The sequence below is a fragment of the Capricornis sumatraensis genome, chromosome 6 (assembly GCF_032405125.1).
Source record: "Capricornis sumatraensis isolate serow.1 chromosome 6, serow.2, whole genome shotgun sequence".
Taxonomy (NCBI): domain Eukaryota; kingdom Metazoa; phylum Chordata; class Mammalia; order Artiodactyla; family Bovidae; genus Capricornis; species Capricornis sumatraensis.
In genome coordinates this window covers 103,346,587-103,356,372 of record NC_091074.1, presented here as the reverse complement: position 1 = coordinate 103,356,372, position 9,786 = coordinate 103,346,587, and the positions used below count along the sequence as shown (strand labels likewise).

Here is a 9,786-nt window from a genome sequence, read left to right as displayed (position 1 = left end):
GAATACATCTTCTGGTTTGTGTGAAAAGGAAATGAAGAGAAATAGTGAGTCCCTTGACTAACAGGAAAGAATTTTGACTTTCATGGTTATTTGTGCATGAGTATTTTGGGAATTGTTCAGAGAAATTTTAATTTTTTGTGTTGTTGATGGTGATGCATTCCTGTAGTAAGTTTAGATATAATATTTGTCAGACACACACACACACACACACACACACACTCATTCATTTAACTGTTAATAGAATGAGTTGAAATAGTCTTTTCAAAAATGTCAACCTGTGAGTTACTGGTTTTAAATGGTGCTGGCCTTTGCTATAGTGGTAAAACACTCTTCACTATCAAGTGAGAAGGGTTTGGTAAAACATGCATCAAAGTCATATCATATTGTGATGAAAATTATACACGGTTGGTTGGGTAAGAAGAGACCAGATACCTGAACATGTATGACTGATAAAATTTTAAAGGTACTTTTGTAGGCATGTGTAACTGGGACAGAAATGTGAAAAAGTTGAAAAAAATGCACAAGTCAATGGAAGCTAAAGGAAACCAAAATAGTGTTTATCATATGCCAGATGCTTTTATGTATGTAAAAATTCTCTCTCCCAAAAACATCACAATGAGGCTATTAAAATCCCTGTGGTGTAGGTAAGAATATTGAGACATTAACATTAAGTAAATTGCCCAAGGTCACGTAACTAATAACTGGCCCTCTTAGCAGAGAGCATATGGATGAAGGACCCTAGCCCTGTGGTCACTGCTGGCCAGAGACAGGCTTATTCCATAGAGAAGTCATGTATAGTGTGTGTTCATATGTTCTTCACAAACACAGAGGCTGGCCACCACTCCAGTACACTTAAAAGAGGGTTTCAGAGAACCCTGAGTTGAGCAGCATGGACTAAAGCTACAGCTTTTAGTGGTTTGAGCTACTAGGTAGGATAAGTTTGGGAAGAGATAGAGTTGGGAAAATAGGAAGTGGAGGCCTTCATAGCAGAGGGCTTCATAGCTGTTTCTTCAGCACAGACTTGCCATAGGCACATGGCTTTGGTAGTGCTTTGAGCTTCTTCCTGTCCACTGTGAAGGTCATCTCAAAGCATGTTTCCCTCCAAACCTGAAAGCTGCTTATGCCTCTCTGTGTTTGAGGCTATGGAGAGGGTAGTTATATTTATTGTGATGTAATATTTTTAACATCTTGTGACTTCATGCTAGAATTTTTATACTTTCTTTAGAACTTTTTCACAGAAATATTAAAGCACATCTGCATATTAGTAAAAAAATCTCAACTTCATACCAAAAAAAAGGATATTCTTTCCAACAGACATAGTGAGTTTACAGAGTAAAACTGCTTCTTAGTCACCATTTACCAGGTAATTGGTTCTTGAGTGCCTTTGTTTATCATGTAGAATTAAGAAAGCTAAATCTGGGACTCAGAGTAAAAGAAGCATGCATCTTTACAGAATAAAAATATCCAAAAGCATGATAAGTTAGATTGATTGAAGTAGGGGAAATAGGATGAGAAGAGAAGTACCCTAATAGTGGCCCGATACAGGTACATCGGAGGAGAGGATGGCAAAACACTCCAGATACACTGGAAGAGGGAATGGCAAACCACTCCAATATTCTTGCCTTGATTACCTCATGAACACTATGAAATGGCAAAAAGATATGATTCTGAAGATGAGCCCCCTAGGTCCAAAGGTGTCCAATGTGTTACTGAGGAAGAGCAGAAGGGCAATTATTAGTAGCTCCAGAAAGAATGAAGCAGCTGTGCCGGGAGCCAGCACAGGAGATCCCACCCGTGACAAGGTCATGTGGAGAGACCTGATGGGGCAAGACGAGTCAGGTCTCAAGGGGTCCTCTGCCTGAGCATCTACCCTGAAACCAAAATCTGTCTGTTTACTGTTTGCTATACTATACTCTTCTGATATTACAGGGGGCTATACTCGAGCACCTTTCTCAGGAAAAAGTTAACTTAGAGCTCCAACTGGTCTCCTGCATATGAAAAGAATGTTTCAGCTCAAACCCCTTTGATGGCTCTCTAACTTGCCTGACAGGTTTAACTATGCATGTGAATTGTTTACGGCCCCCAACCACAAGAGGCACGAAGCTTAAAGCATCTTAAAGATATACAGCCCCCTTTTTAAAAGAGCTAATAATTATATTGGTGATGGATTTCACTGTTGAGTCAATGACTGCTACCAGACCTCCATATTCTTCATCTTTTAGGCACCTGGAGGATATTAATCAATGTAATTGGGATATAGAAAAAGGAATATAGTAGCTTTTATGTTCGCAACACTAGACTTTTGAGTTAATTTTCTCTTTGTTATAAATCACTGTACTCCTCTTTCTTTGTTATAAATAGTTGTGTCCTTGCTATGTAAGAATGTAACTTTATTTAGTGCTTTCTGAGAGTGGCACCAGACTTTGGAAAGAACAAAACTTTTAAGGGCAAATAAGTTTTCTGGTTGACAGACCCTTATCAGAAGAGGGCCGTAAAATGCTAATAGGCCTTCTGGCCAGAAGATGATGTAAATCACTTAAGATTGTGTATACAGCTAGGTATGCAGAGAGAAAGCCTGGTCTCGATAAGAGTCAGGGCTGCTGATGCTGCATAATTTTGTATTATCCATTGATGTCTATGTACAACCAAAAGTATAAAAAGCTTTCCTGGACAATGAAGGAGGGGCCAGTCACTGGAAAGACTGGTTTCCCCCATGTGGTCTTTTCTCCTTCTCTTCTTTTCTGGCTGAATTCCCATCTGGGGCATGGAGGCTCACCATGTCTACTTACTTGCCCTGGCTTCTAGGACCCACACGAGAGGGAGCCCAAGGTGGGGAACCCTCTGCTATTCAAGTGGGCGCTGGTGGTCTACGTAGATGGTGCAAACCTCTTGTCTCGAGGTTTTATTAGCCTTCCACATAAACCAAGTTATTCAGCCTCTTTTCTCCATTAATTTTCCTACTACACTATTCTTTCCTAATCTTTATATTTCTAATTAAATAATTAATTATTTCTAAGATGCCAACTCCATCTCCCCATCCAATTACCCTGGATCCACTGGGGCTGGACCCCAGCACAGCTGGGCCAAAGAGGAAATGACACTAAGTTTTGGATATGTCTGGTGGTGAAAGTAAAGTCCGATGCTATAAAGAACAATACTGCATAGGAACCTGGAATGTTAGGTCCATGAATGAAGGTAAATTGGAGGTGGTCAAGCAGGAGATAGAGTGAACAGTGACATCTTAGGAATCAGTGAACTAAAATGGATGGGCTGGGCGAATTTAATTCAGATGACAATTATATCTACTGCTCTGGGCAAGAATCCTTTAGAAGAAATGGAGTAGCCCTCATAGTCAGCAAGGAGTCTGAAATTCAGTATTTGGGTGCAGTCTCAATGACAGAATGATCTCTGTTCATTTCAAAGGTAAACCATTCAACATCACAGTAATCCATGCCTATGCCCCAACCACTAATGCCAAAGAAGATGAAGTTGACTGGTTCTAAGAAGACCCCCAAGACTTAGAACTAATACCACAATAAAGATGTCCTTTTCATTATAGGGGACTGAAATGCAAATTAGAAAGACAAGAGATACCTGGAGTAACAGGAAAGTTTGGCCTTAAAGTACAAAATAAAGCAGGGCAAAAGCTACAGAGTTTTGTCAAGAGAACATACCGATCATGGCAAATAACCTCTTCCAACAACACAAGAGACAACTCTACATATGGATATCACCAGATTATTAATACAAAAGTCAGGTTGCTTATATTCTGTGCAGCTGAAGATGGAGTAGCTCTATACAATCAGCAAAAATAAGACCTGGAGCTGACTGTGACTCAGATCATGAGCTCCTTATTTCAAAATTCAGACTTAAATTTAAGAAAGTAGGGAAAACCACTAGGTCATTCAGGTATGACCTAAATGAAAATGCTGAAGATTATTATACAGTGGAAGTGAAGAATAGATTTAAGGCATTATATCTGGTAGACAGAGTGTGTATGTAATGCATTTTGAAGCATTACTATGAATAAAGCTAGTGGAGGTGATGGCATTTCAGCTGAGCTATTTCAAATCCTAAAGGATGATGCTGTTAAAGTGTTACACTCAAAATGCCAGCAAATTTGGAAAACCCAGCAAGACTGGAAAAACTCAGTTTTCATTCCAATTCCAAAGAAGGGCAATACCAAAGAATGTTCAAACTACCATACAATTGTGCTCATTTTACATGTTAGTAAGGTTATGCTCAAAATCCTTCAAGCTAGGTTTTAAAAGGATGTGAACCAAGAATTTCCAGATGTACAACTTGGGTTTAGAATAGGCTGAGGAACCAGAGATCAAATTACCAACATTCAATGGATCATAGAGAAAGCAAGGGAATTTCAGAAAAACATCTTCTGCTCCATTGACTACATGAAAGCCTTTGACTGTGTGAATCACAACAAACTTGGAAATTCTTGAAGAGGTGGGAATACCAGCCACATTACCTGCTTCCTGAGAAACCTGTATGCAGGTCAAGAAGCAACAGTTAGAACCAGACATGGAACAATGGACTTGTTCAAAATTGGGAAAGGAGAAAAACAAGGCTGTATATTGTAACCATGCTTATTTAAATTTTATGCAGAGTACATCATGTGAAATGCTCGGCTGGGTGAATCACAAGCTGGAGTTAAAATTGCCATGAGGAATCTCATCAACCTCAGATACTCAGATGATACCAATCTAATGGCAGGAAATGAAGAACTAAAGAGCCTCTTTCAGAGAAGGCAATGACACCCCACTCCAGTACTCTTGCCTGGAAAATCCCATGGGTGGAGGACCCTGGTTGGCTGCAGTCCATGGGGTCGCTAAGAGTCAGACATAACTGAGCGACTTCACTTTCAATTTTCGCTTTCATGCACTGAAGAAGGAAATGGCAACCCACTCCAGTGTTCTTGCCTGGAGAATCCCAAGGACGGGGGATCCTGATGGGCTGCCGTCTACGGGGTCGCACAGAGTCAGACACGACTGAAGCGACTTAGCAGCAGCAGCAGCAAAGAGCCTCTTTATGAGGATCAAAGAGGAGAGTGAAAAAAACTGGCTTAAAACTCAACATTCAAAAAATGAAGCTCATGGCATCTGGTCTCATCACTGCATGGCAAATAGAAGGGTAGAAAGTGGAAGCTGTGAGAGATTTTCTATTCTTGGGCTCCAAAACTGCAGCCATGAAGTTTAAAAAATGCTTGCTCCTGGAAAGGAAAGCCATGATAAACCAGACAGTGTATTAAAATCACTTGGTCAACACAAGTCATATAGTCAAAGCTGTGATTTTTCCAGTAGTCATGTATAGATGTCAGAGTCAGACCATAAAGAAGGTTGAGTGTTGAAGAATTGATGAACTACTACTAAAAAAAAATTATTTGAATTCTTCCAGGTAAAAGAGAGATGTAAAATGGTGTGGGAAAACAAAACCATTCTGGTGGAATTTTTTCTGAAGGGACTTTCTGGTTATCCAAGGCTTGAGCTACTGTTTTTATGCTAATCTTAATAATGCATGTGGTCATCCTTCTGGGAAATGGCACCCTTATTCTCATCAGCATCTTAGACTCCCATCTTCACACCCCTATGTACTTGGGGAACCTCTCCTTTTTGAACATCTGTTACTCCACCACCTCCATTCCCCCCATGGTGGTGAGCTTCCTCTGAGATAGAAAAGACCATCTCCTTCTCTGGCTGTGCTGTGCTAAGGTTCCTTGGCTTGGCCATGGGGACAACAGAGTGTGTGCTCCTGGGCATGATGGTCTTTGACTGATTTATGGCTATCTGTAACCCTCTGAGACAATTCTGTTACCATGAGCAAGGCTTCCTTTGTGCCCATGGCAGCTGGCTCCTGGTTTGCAGGGATTATCACCTCTGCTGCATGAACTGCATTTGTGGTACAGTTGCCCTTTTCCAGGAATAATGTCATCAAACATTTCTCCTGTGAAATTTTGGCTGTCATGAAACTGGCTTGTGCTGACATCTCAGGCAATGCATTCATCATGTTTGTGCGACATTGTTCACATTGATACCCCTTCTCTTGATTGTCATCTCTTACTCATTAATCATCTCCAGCATTTCAAACATGCACACTTCTGAGGGGGGAAGCAAAGCCTTCTCTACCTGCTCTGCTCATCTGACTGTGGTTATAGTATTCTTCAGAACTATTCTCTTCATGTACTTGAAGCCCAAGTCTAAAGAGACACTCAATTCAGATAACATGGATGCTACTGACAAACTTATAACTGTGTTCTATGGAGTGATGACTCCCATGATGAGTCCTTTAATCTGCAGTCTCAGAAACAAGGATGTGAAGGAAGCAGTAACACATCTATTTAATGGAAGTTTCTTCAGCAAGTGAATGGAGGAAGTATAGGATTGGAAACATGCTGGACAGTGTAGAAACTTGAGAATTATGTAGTGTTTTGGTTATCTTGACTTCTTTTTGTATTTTTTATATTTTATTTTATATCTTAATTTTTTATATTAAAAAATTCAATAATGACATATAGCATTTCAAAGTTATTTCATGCTCTTTATAAAGAATTTGCAAGATACAGGACAGTAGAATGAGAAGAAGAGAGAGATCACCTATTACTCTAAAACTTTATGAAAAATATGCTATATTCATTGCAGTATTGGCATTGTGTGTTATATGCTCTTTTATGTTCAAATTTTATGCAATATTATTTTATAGGCATTACTTCGTTAAATCTTTCAAAATAAATAATTGCCTTTGTTGAGAAAAAATCTAAACAGAAATCTCTCAAAACACTGTACCCACATTCCAGTTGTAGTTTCCTACTAATCTCCAAATAGTCCTAAACCAGGAAATGCTATTTTCTTGCTCAGTATTTAGAATATTTTTTTCCTATGGAATTTACTGATATTGAATGTTTGCAACTATAGAGGGAGTGGGTAAATGGGGCTTTTGGGTGAGCCTTATGCAATCAATCAGGATTTTTTTTTGTGTTTCCTTAAATTTTTTTTCAGCATACATGATAGTATTATCATAAAGAACATTTTGCAAAATTAAAACGTAGTTTGAAATTCAGTCTGCTGATCTAAGTAAAAACGTGGACAAATGTTGAGCTGGATGGGAGGTCATATCAGTGTGATTTAGAAGACCAGATTCTTTGATATCCTGAAGACCTTAATTACTTTTCTAAATCTTAGAATATCCAAGCTCTTGATTTTAGTATATCTGACTATATGTCTTATCTCTGTTACTAACTAGCATAGTGATCTTTGAAAGCGGAGAATTGGGAGATGTCAGAAGAAGATAACATTATCTTGATTTTCCTTGGCTTTCTCTTCAAATTTTCAATCTATCTAAAGAGAACACTTCTAATTTACAGTCTAAGATGAATGATAGGTTTGTTCAAGAATGAGGCACATCCTAGGAAATTCATTTGGTTGGACACATTTTATATTGATAAAGCTGTAAAGTCATAGGATGTTGAGCATAAACATTTTTTACATAGACATAAAAAATGTTTCTTGAATTTGAGGTATATTTATTTTATTATTCCAAGTTTACTTTTTAATTTTAGTAGAAGGAGTATAAACAGTCATGAACTATATTGAATTACCTCTAGCTTCCATCATCATCATTCACAGAGTAAATCTGATGGCAAAAGTTGAGACCATTGATGTATCAGATTCATACTGTGACAAAATAAGTTATGAGAACCTATTACTTCCCATATACCAGCTCATAGAACTCCATCCACCCCAACTAAGAGTTCCAAGTAGGTGGAAAACTTCTGAAGTTAGGCGTGTTGTTTGACCCACAGGATATCCTGCATACTAATTTTGTCTTTTCTAAGAACTTGAGTCCAGCTGCTTCCAGAAACTCTCTGAGATGACTGATTTAGGTCCTAGTCTTTTAACAATTTATAAATTTCCTCTAGAAAATTTATTAAAGCAAATAGAAATTTCAATGTGCTGATTTATCCTCAGAGTAGAACACCAGAAGGGTTTCCCTTTCAAAGGGTGGTGGAATCAAGATGTGGAGGAAAGAAAGGCAAGTCACCTGTTTTGATGTAGCCATGTATTCAAGTTTACTTGGCAAATACACTATCATTATATTAAATACACTATCTTTATAATACTGATATACTTGTTTAATACTTGAGCCTCTAAAGGATTGACTGGTTTGATCTCCTTGCATAGACAGCATAAACACTGAGAGAGGGTAAATAGTCCTCCAGAAAGACAGGACTTACAGCAGTTTATATCCTTACTAGTATTGATCTGTGCATTTTTGGTTGGCTCCTGTCCTTAAAATATGTCATATATAACCAATCAGTTTAAAGATCACATTTTAACTTAACATCTTTATGGCCGTTGGATAGCAAGAAGATCCAACCAGTCCATCCTAAAGGAAATCAGTCCTGAATATTCATTGGAAGGATGGATGTTGAAGCTGAAGCTCCAATACTTTGGTCACCTGATGCGAAGAACTGACTCGTTAGAAAATACCCTGATGCTAGGAAAGATTGAAGGCAGTAGGAGAAGAGGATGACAGAGAATGAGATGATTGGATGGCATCACCAACTCAGTGGAGTTTGAGCAAGCTCCAGGAGTTGGTGATGGATAGGGAAGCCTGGCATACTGCAGTCCATGGGGTCGCAAAGAGCCACTACTGGGCAGCTGTACTGAATGTCTTATATTGATCCTTAGATTAAGTTGCTACACTTTATTGTGCCTGCTGGCCATTTAAAAGTGGACCAGATGTAAGGGCTAAAGATTAATGGATCACCAGTTGTTTTTCCCTCAGGCATATGGAACAGATGTTAATTACTGCCCTTTCCTGGATCTGAGTGCTGATAATTTATCAGACCAAGGACACATTTCAGGAATTCGGGACAAAAGGTATAGTTTTAGGTTAATGGGGCGAGATGTTTATTGAAAAGAAGACCGAGGTCTCAGAGTCCTACCCTGACTACCTAGCAATTTCTACCTTATTCCCAGTCCCTTTGTTGGATCCTCAGGAGGGGAAGCCTGACGTGGGTTTCAGAACTTTCACAACGGGAGGAGAACTTATTGGGCATTATTGTTCTCCAGTTTGTGGGCCACCCACCTGGCAGGTATGGGATTTGATTTTATCAGGCTGCCACCATCTCGCTGCAGCTTTGTCTTCATGCAGCTTCTTCTTATCTTTGGATGTGCTGTATCTTTTTTGGTGGGTTCCAGAGTCCTCCTCTGATGGTTGTTGAACAACTAGTTTAATTTTGGTGTTCTCTCAGGAGGAGATAAGTGCCTGTCCTTCTATTCTGCCATCTTGAACCAGAAGTCTCAATTTATTTTCATCTTTGTTCTTTACACCTCTGTGTGTGCACTGCCTAAGGATATACTTTCTTTCCTTGCCTTACTTTCTCTTCCTTCCTTTTTTCTTTAATTTTTTTATTTTTTTCTTTTACAGTATGTCTCAGTTTTAGAAATGTATAATATGTTTATTCAAAAAGTCCGATGTTATGGGGAGGGAGGTGGGAGGGGGGTTCATGTTTGGGAACACATGTAAGAATTAAAGATTTTAAAATTAAAAAAAAAAAGATCTTAAAATTAAAAAAAAAGTCCACATTTATCTAAGCTAAATATATAAAGTGAATGTCTATAAAACCTATAGTTTCTAAAAAATCTATAAAGAATTGTAAATAACCATTTATACTTCAAAAATGGTGTAAGTGTGTTTGTGTGTTAATATGAGTATATGTATAAGAAAGAACTGGGGGAGAGATAGAGAGAGAGAGAGAGAAGTCAACTGGGG

General features: G+C 38.7%; 1 pseudogene; it reads left to right on the top strand.

The window, feature by feature from the left end:
* Positions 1-5,427: 5,427 nt before the first annotated feature.
* Positions 5,428-6,375, top strand: LOC138080803 (olfactory receptor 13C9-like; annotated as a pseudogene).
* Positions 6,376-9,786: the final 3,411 nt, after the last annotated feature.